The sequence below is a fragment of the Desmodus rotundus genome, chromosome 8 (assembly GCF_022682495.2).
Source record: "Desmodus rotundus isolate HL8 chromosome 8, HLdesRot8A.1, whole genome shotgun sequence".
In the NCBI taxonomy this organism is placed as follows: domain Eukaryota; kingdom Metazoa; phylum Chordata; class Mammalia; order Chiroptera; family Phyllostomidae; genus Desmodus; species Desmodus rotundus.
The window spans coordinates 74,268,100-74,282,385 of NC_071394.1; the positions used below are offsets into that span (position 1 = coordinate 74,268,100).

The following is a 14,286-nucleotide window of genomic DNA, read 5'->3' on the forward strand; positions in this document are numbered from 1 at the left end:
AATACAATATCTGAATTTAAGAACACGGTAGAAGGAATAAAAGCAGGCTACATGAAGTGGAGGATCGAATCAGCAAGCTGAAGAACAAGGTAGAAAAAGTCCAAGAAAGAGCAAGAAAAGGAAAAAAGACTAAAAAGGAATGAAGAGTTAAGAGAACTTCAGGACAACGTGAAACATAATAATATCCACATAATAGGGATACCAGAAGTCGAAGAAGAGGAGCAAGGGGTAGAAAATCTGTTAGAAAAAGTAGTGATGGAAAACTTCACTAATTTGATGAGAGAAAAAGTTGAAAAATCCAGGGAGCACAGAGGGGCCCAATCAAGAGGAACCCAGAGAGGCCCACTCCAAGATGGATCATATTTAAAATGGCAAAATTCCAAGATGAAGAGAGAATTGTAAAGGCAGAAACAGGGAGAAACAGGAAATAACATACAAAGGAGCCCTAATAAAGCTAGCAGCTGACTTCTTAAAAGACACACTACAAGCCAGAAGGGAATGGGAAGAAATATTCCAAGTAATGAAAAGCAAAGGCATACAACCACAATTACTGTACCCAACAAGGCCCTCAATTAAAATGGAAGGTGAAATAAGGAGTGTCCCAGACAAAAGAAGGCTGAAAGAATACACCTCCACCAAACCAGTACTGCAAGATATGCTAAAGGGACTGCTTTGAGAAAAGGAAGAAAAAGAGTCAGAGAGAGAGGAACACAGGTACGAAGGGAGTAAAATGGCAATGAATATATAACTATCAATAATAATTTATGTACATGAAATAGATGCTCCGATCAAAAGACATAGAATAGCTGAATGGTTAAAAAAAACATGACCCAGACATGTACTGCCTACAATAGACCCACCTCAGAACAAAAGACGAAAACAGAGTGAAAGTGAAGGGTTGGAAAAAAATATTCCAAGCAAATGCACAGGAACCCCCGCCCCCAAGAATATCAATATTAGTATCAGACAAAGTAGATTTCAAAACAAAGGCCATAAAAAGAGACCCATAGGACACTTCAAAAAACTCAAGGGAAGAATCCATCAAGAAAACATAAACATTATAAACATATATGCACCCAACATAGGACATCCAAATATATAAGTATAGGGAACCAATCTGTGTGGCAGTGGTGAATGTAGCTCAGTCCTGGTTCAGAAAACCAACAGGCACGAGGTGGCACACAGGACCCAGGCCCACAGATCATCTTTCACATGGGGAACCAGGACTGCATTGTACCTAGGCTGCATTAAGCCTTGCTTTTGCTAAAATTCCTTCACCTTGAATTGAAGCAGCAAATGTTTACTGCATATCTTTAAAGTAACTTCCTAAAGTCTGTGCTAATCCTCTCAAGGAATGAGAGTAACCAGTTAGACCACTTTTCCCCTTGCATTTACAACATCCTTTTCTTTGAATTAATCAGCAACATCCTTTCTTTTGTTATCTGTAAAAGCTAATCACCTAAAGCGAACCTGTGCATAGTAAATGAGGACCATCATTGATGTAATGTGCCCAGAAAAAGCAATAAAAAGCCTGCCCAGGCAAGGGTTGGGGAACTCTTTCACTGAGAGTGACCATGCCATCCCTTTTCTCCACAGGATTTCTGTAGTCCATGTGAATTTGTTCATCACAGCCACAACACATGGACCCTGCTGGTATGAGTCTGATCATATGAGGAAAATATTAGAGGATGTCCAGAAAGATATGGACATCAACATACCTATCCTAGGGGATTTTAACACCCCACGGTCAAAAATGGATAGATCTTCCAAACAAAATATCAATAAGGATATGGTGGCATTGAACAATGGCCTAGATCAAATAGACTTAAGTGATATACGTAGAACCTTTCATCCCAAAGAAGCAAAATTTTTTCAAATGCATATGGAACATTAAAAGATAGACTACATGATAAGACACAAAACAAGCCTCAACAAATTCAAGAAAATCAAAATCATATCAAGCACCTTTTCAGACCACAAGGGCATAAAACCAGAAACCAAACTCAAGGTAAAAACTCAAAAACACTCAAACTCAGAGACTGAACAGTATGCTGTTAAACAATGAAAGGGTTAACAATGAGATCAAGGAAGAAATCAAAAAGTTTCTGGAAACAAATGAAAATGAACTCACAACAGTCCAAAACTTATGGGACACAGCCAAGGCAGTCTTTAGAGGAAAGTTTATAGTGATACAGCCCTACCTAAAAAAGAGAGAAACATTTCAAACAACCTAACACTACATCTACAAGAACTGGAGGAACAACAAACAAAGTCCAGAGCAAGGAGAAGGAAGGAAATAACCTAGATCAGAGCAGAATTAAACAACATAGAGACTGAAAGAACAATTCTGATGATCAGTTAATCAAGGAGCTGGCTCTTTGAAAAGATAAACAAAACTGACAAACCTTTAAGCAGACTCATGAAGAAAAAAAGAGAGACAACCCAAATAAACATAATCATAAATGAAAGAGGAGAGATAACAACTGATACCACAGAGATACAAAGGATTGTAAGAAATTAACACGAACAATTCTAAGCCAAGAAATTTGAAACCCTGGATGAAATGGACTAATTTCTAGCGAAAATATAATTTCCCAGAACTGAATGTAGAATAAGCACAAAGCATGAACAAACCAATAACACCTGAGGAAATTGAAGCAGTAATAAAAAAACTCCCAGCACACAAAAGCCCTCTACCGCATGGTTTCACAGGAGAACTTTAAAAATAATTTAAGGAAGACCTAACTCCTATCCTTCACATATTAATCCAATAAATTCAAGAAAAGGGCATACTTCCACACTCTTTTTATGAAGCCAGCATCATTCTAGTCCCCAAACCAGACAAAGACACAACAAAGAAAGAAAAGTACAGGCCAATATCACTGATGAACAGAGACCCTAAAATCCTGAACAAAACATTGGCAAAACTCATCCAGCAATACATTAAAAAGATCATACACCATGATCAAGTGGGATTCATCTCAGTGATGCAAGGATGGTACAATATTCTCAAATCAATAAACATAATATACCACATAAACAAAAGTAAAGACAAAAATCTCATGATCCTATTAATAGATGTGGAATGAGCACTCGATAAAATTTAGCACCCATTTATGATAAAAACACTCAGTGAAGTGGGAGTAGAGGGAGCATACCTCAACCTGATAAAGGTCATATATGAGAAACCTACAGCCAGCAACATACTCAATGGGAAAAAACTTCGTGTTTTCCTGCTAAGATAAGGAATAAGACAAGAAAGTCTGCTTTTACCACTTCTATTCAGGATAATATTGGACGTCTTAGCCACAGCAATAAGACAAGAAAGAGAAATAAAAGGCATCCAAATTGGAAAGGGGGAAGCAAAATTGCCATTGTTTGCAGATGACATGATAGTGTTCATAGAAAATCCTATAGAATCCACCAAAAAACTACTCAGCCTAATATGTGAATTTGTCAAAACAGCGGGATACTAAGTCAATAATCAGATATTGAAGGCAGTTGTGTACACCAACAAGGAAATATCAGAATCAGAAATCAGTAAAAAAAAATCCCATTTGATATGGCAACAAGAAAAATAAAGTACCTAGGAGTAAACATAACCAAGGAAGTAAAACACCTGTACTCTGAAAACTACACAATACAGAAGAAAAAAAATGAGGAAGATACAAAAAAAAAATGGAAGTATGTAAAGTGTTCATGGATTCGAAGAATTAACATCATCAAAATGTCCACACTACCCAAAGCATGAAATCCCTATTAAAATACCAATGACCTATTTCAGGGATATAGAACAAATATTTCAAAAATTTATGTGGAACTGGAGGGAGACTTAAGATGGCCACGAGATAGGTGGCAATGGAGTCCACTTCCCTCTGCTCACAGGTGAAACACCTAGCTGATCTACTGAGTAACTAAGTGAACAGCCAATAGTACCCCAGCATTTATGAAGATAGGAGACCAAAAAGTATAGAGGACACTGGAAAAACAGACGATAAGGGGATTGCTTCAGGACAAAAGAGTCCCTGGGACCAGCGAGGAGGCCAAGGTGACTGCAGCCCCAGGCCCATGCCCACCTGGCCTGCCCCAGGACTCCTGGGAAAGAGCCAAGTTAACAGCTCCCTCAACTGCGAAACAAGGCTTGAGCAGCACCAAGAGAGAACTGGTTGCCTGAAGTCGCAGGGAGGGGAATAAAGACAAAGTGGTAAACCCACAGAGACTGTGGGTGCTGGCTGGGGAGAGTTGAGAGTTGGGCCATATGGGGCACTGACCTGGACAGTCCTCGGTCTAGCTGGAGAGGTGGGCTGTGTGAGAGGACAGGACCTTCCTTGTATGAAGATTGAGCAGGAGGATTTTCTCAAAAAAAGAAAAAGACCCTCAGGAGCACTTTAGGGAATTCTCTTACAGCAGCAGCTCCAGTCTCCTCTCCACCTGGCCAGCGGCCCGGCACTCCAGTAGAGGTGTGCACTGGGGATAGTGCAAATCCAGGGCCCTGAGACCACAGGCACTAAGGAGAGTACGAATTAAGGAAGGCCCCGTGTCCACCAGTAGCCAAGAGGAGGGCGAGTGGCTGAACCTGTGGGTCCAGGGCTGCTGTAGAACTGGGCCGGAGGCTGCCTGAGTGCTGGCCAGGAATAGAGAAGAGCTGGGCTAGGCCCCCTGGTTGGCTGCAGACAAAAAGAACAGCAAAACTGGATGGCCAGTTTAAAGCCAGCAAGCTTATTTTTTGTTTTCTTTTTTAAAGTAATTCTTTATTATTATTATTTTTATTATTTTTTCTTTCTTTTAACACCTTCTTCCTCTCTTTCCTGCTTTCTTGTTCTGCTCCTTCAGCTTTGCGCAGTGCCAGTATTGTAGCCAATGAGGTTTATCGGAGGCGCGATTATTGCTAATTGAAAACTTGTTCTGCTCCTTCTTTCTCTCCCTTTATATGTCTTCTTCCTTCCATCTTTTTTTTTTTTTAATCCCCACAAGTGAGACAATAAAACCTGGAACTGTGAAAAGACCAGAGTTGCACCCAAAGAGGGGGCATCCCAACAGCTGAGACAGTGAAACAAATTTCACTTTGCTACTCCAGAGAACTTGAGAGTTATTGTGTATTTGTATTATTATTATGTTTCATTATTCTTACATCACACATTTTATTAGTATTTTTGTATCTCTTCTTTCTGTTTAGTCTTCTTCACTTGACTGCTTAATTTGCATGTTTGACTGGTTTCCCCTTGTTCTCTCTTTCATAGTGTATTGTTAATTAACTGTCTTTCACTTCACTTGTGTTCCATTAGCACACTACTCTAGGACCTATACCCCCAATTCTAGTTATCCAGATCACATAGATTCTGTCATATGATTGTTGCTCCATTACTATTGTAAATAATAGCTATTCCATACATTTGTAAACACTACACAAAATCCCTCCCAGATTTCAGCCCCCTTCACTGTTTCCTGAACTTTATTACTGTTGTGGTTAACTCTATTCTCTCACACATTACACCTATTTTCTACCTTTTACTTTCACTTTACCTCATAATCTGACCTTCCCCAAGCTCACAGCTTTCTAGATCCAACTCACAATCCTTTCCCACTGCAACAAGAGTCATCTTCTTTCCACCCTTTCTAAAAAGTGGCTAGGTGGGTGAATTATCACGGTTCACACTATACATATCCAAAGGATCTCCCATCTCTTCTCTAAGGGCAGGTACTTTAAATATCATAGAATACACTCCAGCTATCTTAAAACATTTCCCATTCCCCCTACAACCTATCACAAAAAAGAGTGGGTAGAAGCTGTGAACACCAATATACCTCCTGGAAGAGGAAACCCACCAACAAAGGAACCACCAACAGATAACAACAGAAGAAGGAGAAGCAGGGAGTGGAAGTCACACTAACTCAATCTAGGACCTATCTGGAAATACAACTAAATAGTGGAGAAATTACTCAGAACAAACAACTGAACAAGAGCAAGAGAAAAGCCTAAAAACCTTGCACACACGGAAGAACCAGCTCCAACACCACCTGCCCACACCTGCACAATAGAAAACAAGAGGTGGTAGACAGACTGACCCTCAGATAACCATCTGGAGGGAAGGACCCACCAAAGACACAACAACAATTCAAACCCAAAGACACCCACAGAGCCTACATAAACCACAGTCCAAGACTAGTAAGCTCAGGATATCAAGTAGACTGTCCCACTGAATCTCACAGGTATTCTACCACAGAAATTTACACCATAAATCCAGCGGGTCAAAACAGATCAACTTAAGAAGCAGAGGCTAACAGGAAGAGTCTTACAAACAATGGGAAGGCAAAGAAACAATACCCAAATGAAAAGAAAGGAGGAAGTCTCAAAAACAATGCTAAATGAAAAAGAGACAAGTCAATGATCAGATGTTGAGTTCAAAGAATTGGTTATAAGAAGCTTAATGAGCTCACACAGAATTACCAAAAACTACAGGGACACTACACTGAACTCACTGCAAACTATATCAACATGAAAAGGAAATAGAAACTATCAACAAGGGCCAAGAGGAAATGAAGAATACAATTTCTGAACTGAAGAACACAGTAGAAGGAAACAAAAGCAGTCTCGATGAAGCAGAGGAACTTAACAGTGAACTGGAGGAAAAGGTAGAAAAAAACACTCAGAATGAGCAAGAAAGGGCATAAAGGCTCAGAAAAGGCTCAGAAAGAATGAAGAGGGAATAAGGGAAATGCAGAACAACATGAAATGTAATAATATCCATATAATAGGTAACAGAAGGAGAAGAGGAAGAACAAGGGATAGAAAACATGTTTGAAAAAGGAATGATGGAAAATTTCCCTAATTTGATGAGAGAAAAATTAACACAAATCCATGAAACACAGAGAGTCCCAATCAAAAAGAGCCCAAAGATGTCCACTTCAAGAAACATAATTAAAATGGCAAAATTCTAAGACAAAGAAAGAATCTTAAAGGCAGCAAGGGCGAAATGAGAAGAAACATACAAGGGGGCCATATAAGGTTAGCAGCTGACTGCTCAATGGAAACGCTCCAAGCCAGAAAAGAAAGGCAGAAAATATTCCAAGTAATGAGAACCAGAGGCCTGCAACCAAGGCTACTTTACCCAGCAAGGTTCTCAATCAAGATAGAAGGCCAAATAAAGAGTTTCCCAGACAAAAGAAGTCTAATAGAATATACCTCAACCAAACCAGCTGTGCAAGATATGCTAAATGGACTGCTTTAAGGAAAGGAAGGAAAAGAGAGAGAGAGAGAGAGAGGAACACAGGTACAAAAAAATGGCAATGAGTAAGTACCTATCAATAATAACTTTAAATGTAAATGGACTAAATGCTCAAATCAAAAGACATAGAATAACTGAATGGATAAGAAAGCATGACCCACACATATGCTGCCTACAAGAGACCCACCTCAGGACAGAAGACCTACACAGACTGAAAGTGAAGGGCTGGAGACAAATTTTCCAAGCAAATGGACAGGAAAAAAAAAAAAAACAGGGTAGCAATACTCATATCAGACAAAATAGACTTTAAAAGAAGGTCCATAAAGAGAGACCCAGAAGGTCACTTCATAATACTCAAAGGAAGAATCCACCAAGAAGACAAACATTGTAAATATATATGCACCCAAAACAGGAGCACCCAAGTACATAAAGAAAATCTTGGAGGACTTCAAGAAAGATATTGACAGCAATACAATTATAGTAGAGGATTTTAACACCTCACTGTCAAAGATGGACAGATCTTCCAAAGAAAATATCAACAAAGATATTGTGGCATTGAACAATACCCTAGATGAAATGGACTTAACTTATATATGTAGAGCCTTTCATCCCAAAGAAGCAAAATACACATTCTTTTCAAGTGTACATGGAACATTTTCAAAGATAGACTGCATGATAGGACACAAAGCAAGCCTCAACAAATTCAAGAAAATTGGAATCATGTCAAGCATTTTCTCTGAACACAAGAGACTGAAACAAGAAACAAACCTCAAAGAAAAAAAAAAAAAAACAAACACTCAAAAACATGGAGACTGAATAGCATGCTATTAAATAGTGAATGGATCAAGAATGAGATTACGGAAGAAATCAAAAACTTTCTGGAAAGAAACAAAAATGGATTCACAACAATCCAAAACCTGTGGGACACAGTAAAGGCAGTCCTGAGAGGGAAGTTCATAGTGATACAGGCCTACCTAAAAAAGAATAGAAACATTTCAAGTAAACAACCTAACCCTACACCTACAAGAACTCAAGGAACAGCAACAAAGAGAGCTCAGATCAAGTAGAAGGAAGGAAATAATCAAGATCAGAGCTGAATTAAATGACATAGAGACTAAAAGCACAATTCTAAGGATCAATGAATCCATGAGCTGATTCTTTGAAAAGATAAACAAAATCAACAAGCCCTTAAGCAGGCTCATCAAGAAAAAAAGAGAGAGAGGATCCAAATAAACACAATAACAAATGAAAGAGGAGAGACTACAGCTAATGCCAGTGAAATACAAAGGATTCTAAGAAATTACTATGAAGAACTATATGCCAAGAAATGTGAAAACCTAGATGACATGAACACATTTCTAGAAAAATACAACCTTCCAAAACTCAGTGAAGAAACAGCCTGAACAGACCAATAACACCTGATAAAATTGAAACAGTAATCAAAAAGCTTCTGACACACAAAAGCCCTGGACCAGAGAGTTTCACAGGAGAATTCTACAAAGCATTTAAGGGAGAGTTAATCCCCATCCTCCACATATTATTCCAAAAAATTCAAGAAGATGTAAGTCTCCTAAATTCGTTTTATGAGCCAACATTATACTAATCCCCAAAACAGATAAAGACATAACAAAGAAAGAAAACTTCAGGCCAGTGTTGCTGATGAACGTAGGTGCTAAAATCCTCAAAAATATATTGTCAAACCGCATCAAGCAATACATTAAATACACCATGACCAAGTGATATTTATCCCAGGGATGCAAAGATGGTACAATATTCACAAATCAATAAACATAATACCCCACATAAACAAAAGAAGAGACAAAAACCTCATGATCCTATCAATAGATGTGGAATGAGCACTTGATAAAATTTAGCACCCATTTATGATAAAAACACTTAGTGAAGTGGGAGTAGAGGGATCACTCCTGAGCATAATAAAAGCCATATATGGGAGACTTACTGCCAACATCATGCTCAATGGACAAAAACTTAGAGCTTTTCCACTAAGATCAGGAACAAGACAAGGGTGCCCTCTCTCACCACTCTTACTCAACATAGTATTGGAAGTCCTAGCCACAGCATCAGACAAGAAAAAGAAACAAAAGGCATCCAAATTGGAAAGGAGGAAATGAAACTGCCACTGTTTGCAGATGACATGATAGTGTACATGGAAAATCCTATAGAGTCCACCAAAAAACTATTCGACATAATAAATGAATTTGGCAAAACAGCTGTATACGAAGTCAATATTCAGAAAACAAAGGCATTCCTGTACTTCAACAATGAAACATCAGAAACAGAAATCAGGGGAAAATCCCATTTGATATAGCAACAAGAAAAATAAACTACCTAGGAATAAACCTAACCAAGGAGGTAAAAGACCTGTACTCAGAAAACTACACAACACTGAAGAAAGAAATTAAGGAAGACACAAACAAATGGAAGCATGTACCATGCTCATGGATTGGAAGAATTAACATCATCAAAATGGCCATATCACACAAAGCAATTTATAGATTCAATGCAATCCCTATTAAAGTACCCATGACATATTTCACAGATATAGAACAAACATTTCAGAAATTTATATGGAACCATAAATGACCCCAAATAGCTGCAGCATTTTTGAGAAAGAAGAACAAAGCAGGAGGGATCACAATACCTGATATCAAACTGTATTACAAGGCCACTGTAATCAAAACAGCCTGGTACTGGCATAAAAACAGGCACATAGACCAATGGGACAGAATAGAGAGCCACAAATAAACCCAAGTCTGTATGGTCAATTAATATTTGACAAAGGAGGCCGGAGCATAAAATGCAGCAAAAATAGCCTCTTTAACAAATGGTATTGGGAGATCTGGACAGCTACGTCCAAAAAATGAAATTCTATCACCAACTTATACCACACACAAAAAATAAATTCATGGTGGATAAAAGACTTAAATATAAGTCCTAACACCATAGAAGTCCTAGGGGAAAACATTGGCAGGAAAATCTCAGACAATCCACACAGCAAAATCCTCACAGACACATTCCCTATTGCAAGGAACATAAAGGAAAGAATAAAGAAATGGGACCTCATGAAATAAAAAAGCTTCTGCATGGTTAAAGAAAACAGAATTAAAATGAAAAGGTAACCAGCAGTGTGGGAAACATATTTGCCAATGATACCTCAGACAAGGGTCTGATCTCCAATATATATAAAGAACTCACACAACTCCACTCCAGGAAGACAAACAACCCAATTAAAAAATGGGCAAAGGACTTGAACAGACACTTCTCCAAGGAAGACATACAGAGGGTCCAGAGACTTATGAAGAGATGCTCAGCATCACTAGCCATCAAAGAGATGCAAATTAAAACCACAATGAGGTCCCATCTCACACCAGTCAGAGTGGCCAACATAAACAAATCCACAAAGAAATGTTGGAGAGGATGCGGAGAAAAGGGAACCTTAGTACATTTTTGGTGGGAATGCAGACTGATACATCCACTGGAAAACAATATGAAATTTCCTCAGAAAACTAATAATGGAACTGCCTTTTGACCCAGCAATTCAATGCTGGGATTATACCCTAAGAGCCCTGAAACACCCATCCAAAAGAAGCTATGCACCCCAATGTTCATAGCAGCACAATTTACAATAGCCAAGTACTGGAAGCAACCTAAGTGCCTATCAGCAAATGAGTGGATCCCAAAACTATGGTACATTTACACAATGGAATTCTACATAGCAGAGAGAAAGAAGGAGCTCATACCCCTTGCAATGGCATGGGTGGAACTGGAGAGCATTATGCTCAGTGATATAATCCAGACAGTGAGGGACAAATACCATATGATTTCACCTTTAAGTGGAACATAATCAACAGAAGAAAGAAGCAAACAAAACATAACCAGTGACACTGAAGTTAAGAACAATGTAATAATAGCCAGAGGGGAGGAGGGACGTGATAGTGGGGAGAAGGGTTTTTAGTGAGTACTATAAAGGACAAAACCAAGGGGGAGGGTAGAAGCAGGGGAGGGAGGTGGGTTTGGCTGGGTTGGGGTAGAGAGGTGGGGAGTAAATGCAGACAAGTGTAATTGGAGAACAATAAAATAATTTAGAAATTGAAAAGAAAATTATATGGGAACTGTGAATGACCTAAATTATCCACAGTGAATTTGACAAAGGAGAGAAAGATAGGGAGGATCACAGTATCAGATATCAAGCTATATATTACAAGGCCTAGGGAATCAAAAGAGTCTAGTAGTGGCATAAGAACAGACACATAGATAAATGGAAGGGAATAAAGAGCTCAGAAATAAACCCAAGTCCTTATAGTTAATTAATATTTGATGAAAGGGACAGAAGCATAAAATAGAGTAAAAATAGCCTCTTTATCAAGTGTTGTTGGGAGACTGGACATTGCATGTAAAAAAATGAAATTCAACCACCAACTTACACCATGCACAAAAATAAAGTCAAGGTGGACAAAAGATTTAAATATAAGTTGCAATGCCATAAAAGTCCTGGAGGAAAACATAGGCAGGAAAATCTCAGATATTCCATGCAACAATATTTTCACTGAGATATCCCCTAGAGCAAGGGTCATAAAGGTTAGAATAAACAAATAGTAGTTCATTAAAATAAAAAGCTTCTTCACAGGTGATGAAATATCAGCAAAATGAAAAGGGAACCAAACATACAGAAAAATGTGTTTGCAAATGAGACCTCAGACAAGGGTTTGATCTCCAAAATATATATAAAGAACTCACATGTATCCACTCCAGGAAGACAAACAACCCCATTAAAAAAATAGGCAAAAGTCTTGAACAGACACTTCTCCAGGGAGGACATGCAGAGGGCCCAGAAACATATGAAAAGATGTACAGAGTCACTAGCCATCAGAGAGATGCAAATTAAAACCACAATGAGCTACCACTTCACACTGTTGAGAATGGCCATCATAAACAAAGTAAGCAACAGTAAGTGCTGATGGGATTGTGGAGAAAAGGGAACCCTAGTGCACTGTAGGTGGGAATGCAGACTGGTGCAGCTATTGTGGGAAACAGGATGGAATTTCCTCAGAAAAGTAAAAATGGAACTGCCTTTTTACCTGGGAATTCCATTGCTGGGACTATATCCTAAGAATCCTGAAACATCAACTCAAAATAACCTATGCACCCCAGTGTTTATAGCAACACAATTTACAATAGCCAAGTGATGGAAGTAACCTAAGTGCCCATCAGTAAATGATGGGCACTTACACAGTAGAATACTACACAATAGAAAGAAAAAAGAGTTCCTCCCCTTTGTGACACATGGATGTATCTGGAGAGCATTACACTACATGGAATAAGCTAGGGGGTGAAAGAAAAATACCATATTATCTGACCTATAAGTGGAACTTAATCAACAAAATAAACTAGCAAGCAAAATATAACCAGTCATTGAAATTGAGATCAAACTGACAGTTACCAGAAGGGGTGTAGGAGGGGGAAAGGGGGTAAAAGGGAAAGGGTTGTCAAGGAATATGCATAAAGGACACATGGAAAAAGCCAAAGTGGTGTAAGATCGAGGGTGGGAGGTGGATATAGCTTGAGTGGGGGGGAGTGGTGGGCGGAAAATGGAAACAACTGTACTTGAACAATAAGAACAAGAAAAACAAAAATATAAAATTAAAAAAACTGACAAATTATTTTTCAAGAGTGTCTGTACCATTTACATTCCACTGGTAATACATATGACATTTAGTGTCCACATCCTCACTGATACTTTGCTAGTGGTTGTTTTTATTGCTCAATTTTGAGAGTTCTTTATATATTCTAAATATGAATCCTTTGTCAGATATGTGGTTTGTACATATTTTCTCCCAGTTTTTATCTAGTGTTTTCTTATCTGGTTCTTTCAGTGAGTAAAAGTTTTAAATTTTGAGGTGGTCCAATTTATCAATTTTTTCTTGAATAGATCATGTTTTCTGTTTCATGTTTCACAACTTTTCATTATTACACTCTTCCATTTGTCCCATGTTATCTTCTGTAAGTTTTATAATTTCTCACTTTAAATTTAAATCTATGATACACTTTTAGTTATTTTTTCTATAATGTGTTAGGTTTACTTTTTCTTTTAAGTAAAAAAGTTCACTTTTTGCCTATGGTACAAACTATGTTTTGAAAAGAGTAACCTTTGTCCATTGATTTGCTTCTGCACCATTGTCAAAGATCATTTGGTCATATATGTGAGAGTCTCTTTTTGGATTCTCTATTCTGTTCCATTTATCTATGTGTCTATCCCTCCAACAAACATACAGTCATGACAATGATATAGTAAATCTTAAAACTGATAGCATGATTCCTTCTATTCTATTCTTATTTTTATTTTTCAGATTTGAGCCATTCTAGTTTCATTGTCTTTCCATATAAATTTTAGAGTAGTTTTGCTTATCTACAAAAATATGATTGTGTTAAGCCTATACATTAATTTTAGATAAGGTGAATTTTACTAATTGGTGTTATCCAATTCATGAACATGGAATATCTCTCAATTAATTTAGGTCTTCTTTGATTTCCTTTGTCAGCATTGTGTAATTTTTATCATACAAGTTTTATACAGGTTTTGATAGATTCACACCTAAGTATTTCATGGTTTTGGAGTAATTGTAGATGGTATTGTATGTTAAATTCATTTTCCATGTGTCCATTGCTAGTATATAGAAATACAATTGTTTTTGTATGATGTTGATCATGTATCCGGAGACCTTTCTGAACTCAGGTAGAAGTTCTTTGTTCTAAGAGGTGTTTTTTTTAATATATATTCTTTGGGGTTTTCTGTGTAGAACATGCCATCCGCAAAAAGATGCAATTTCATTTCTTCCTCTCTAATACTTGTGCCTTTACTTTCCTTATTTTGCTGCCTAAATTTCTGTACCATGTTGGATAAGTCTGGTGAGAGCAGTCATCTCTGTTTTGTTCTGATGTTAGGGGACAAGCATTTAGTCTTGTACCATATAGTATGATGATAGCTGCAGGTGTTTGTAGGTTCTCTTTACCAAGTTAAGAGAGTTCACCTCTACTCCTT

At 37.9% G+C, this 14,286-nt stretch overlaps 1 long non-coding RNA gene and 1 pseudogene across 3 annotated transcripts in view; both read left to right on the forward strand.

The window, feature by feature from the left end:
- The window catches only part of LOC139441103 (uncharacterized), a 302,417-nt gene that overhangs the window by 219,312 nt on the left and 68,819 nt on the right, over nucleotides 1-14,286 (forward strand). The window lies entirely within an intron of this gene.
- LOC112301324 (U4 spliceosomal RNA) lies at nucleotides 4,832-4,913 on the forward strand (annotated as a pseudogene).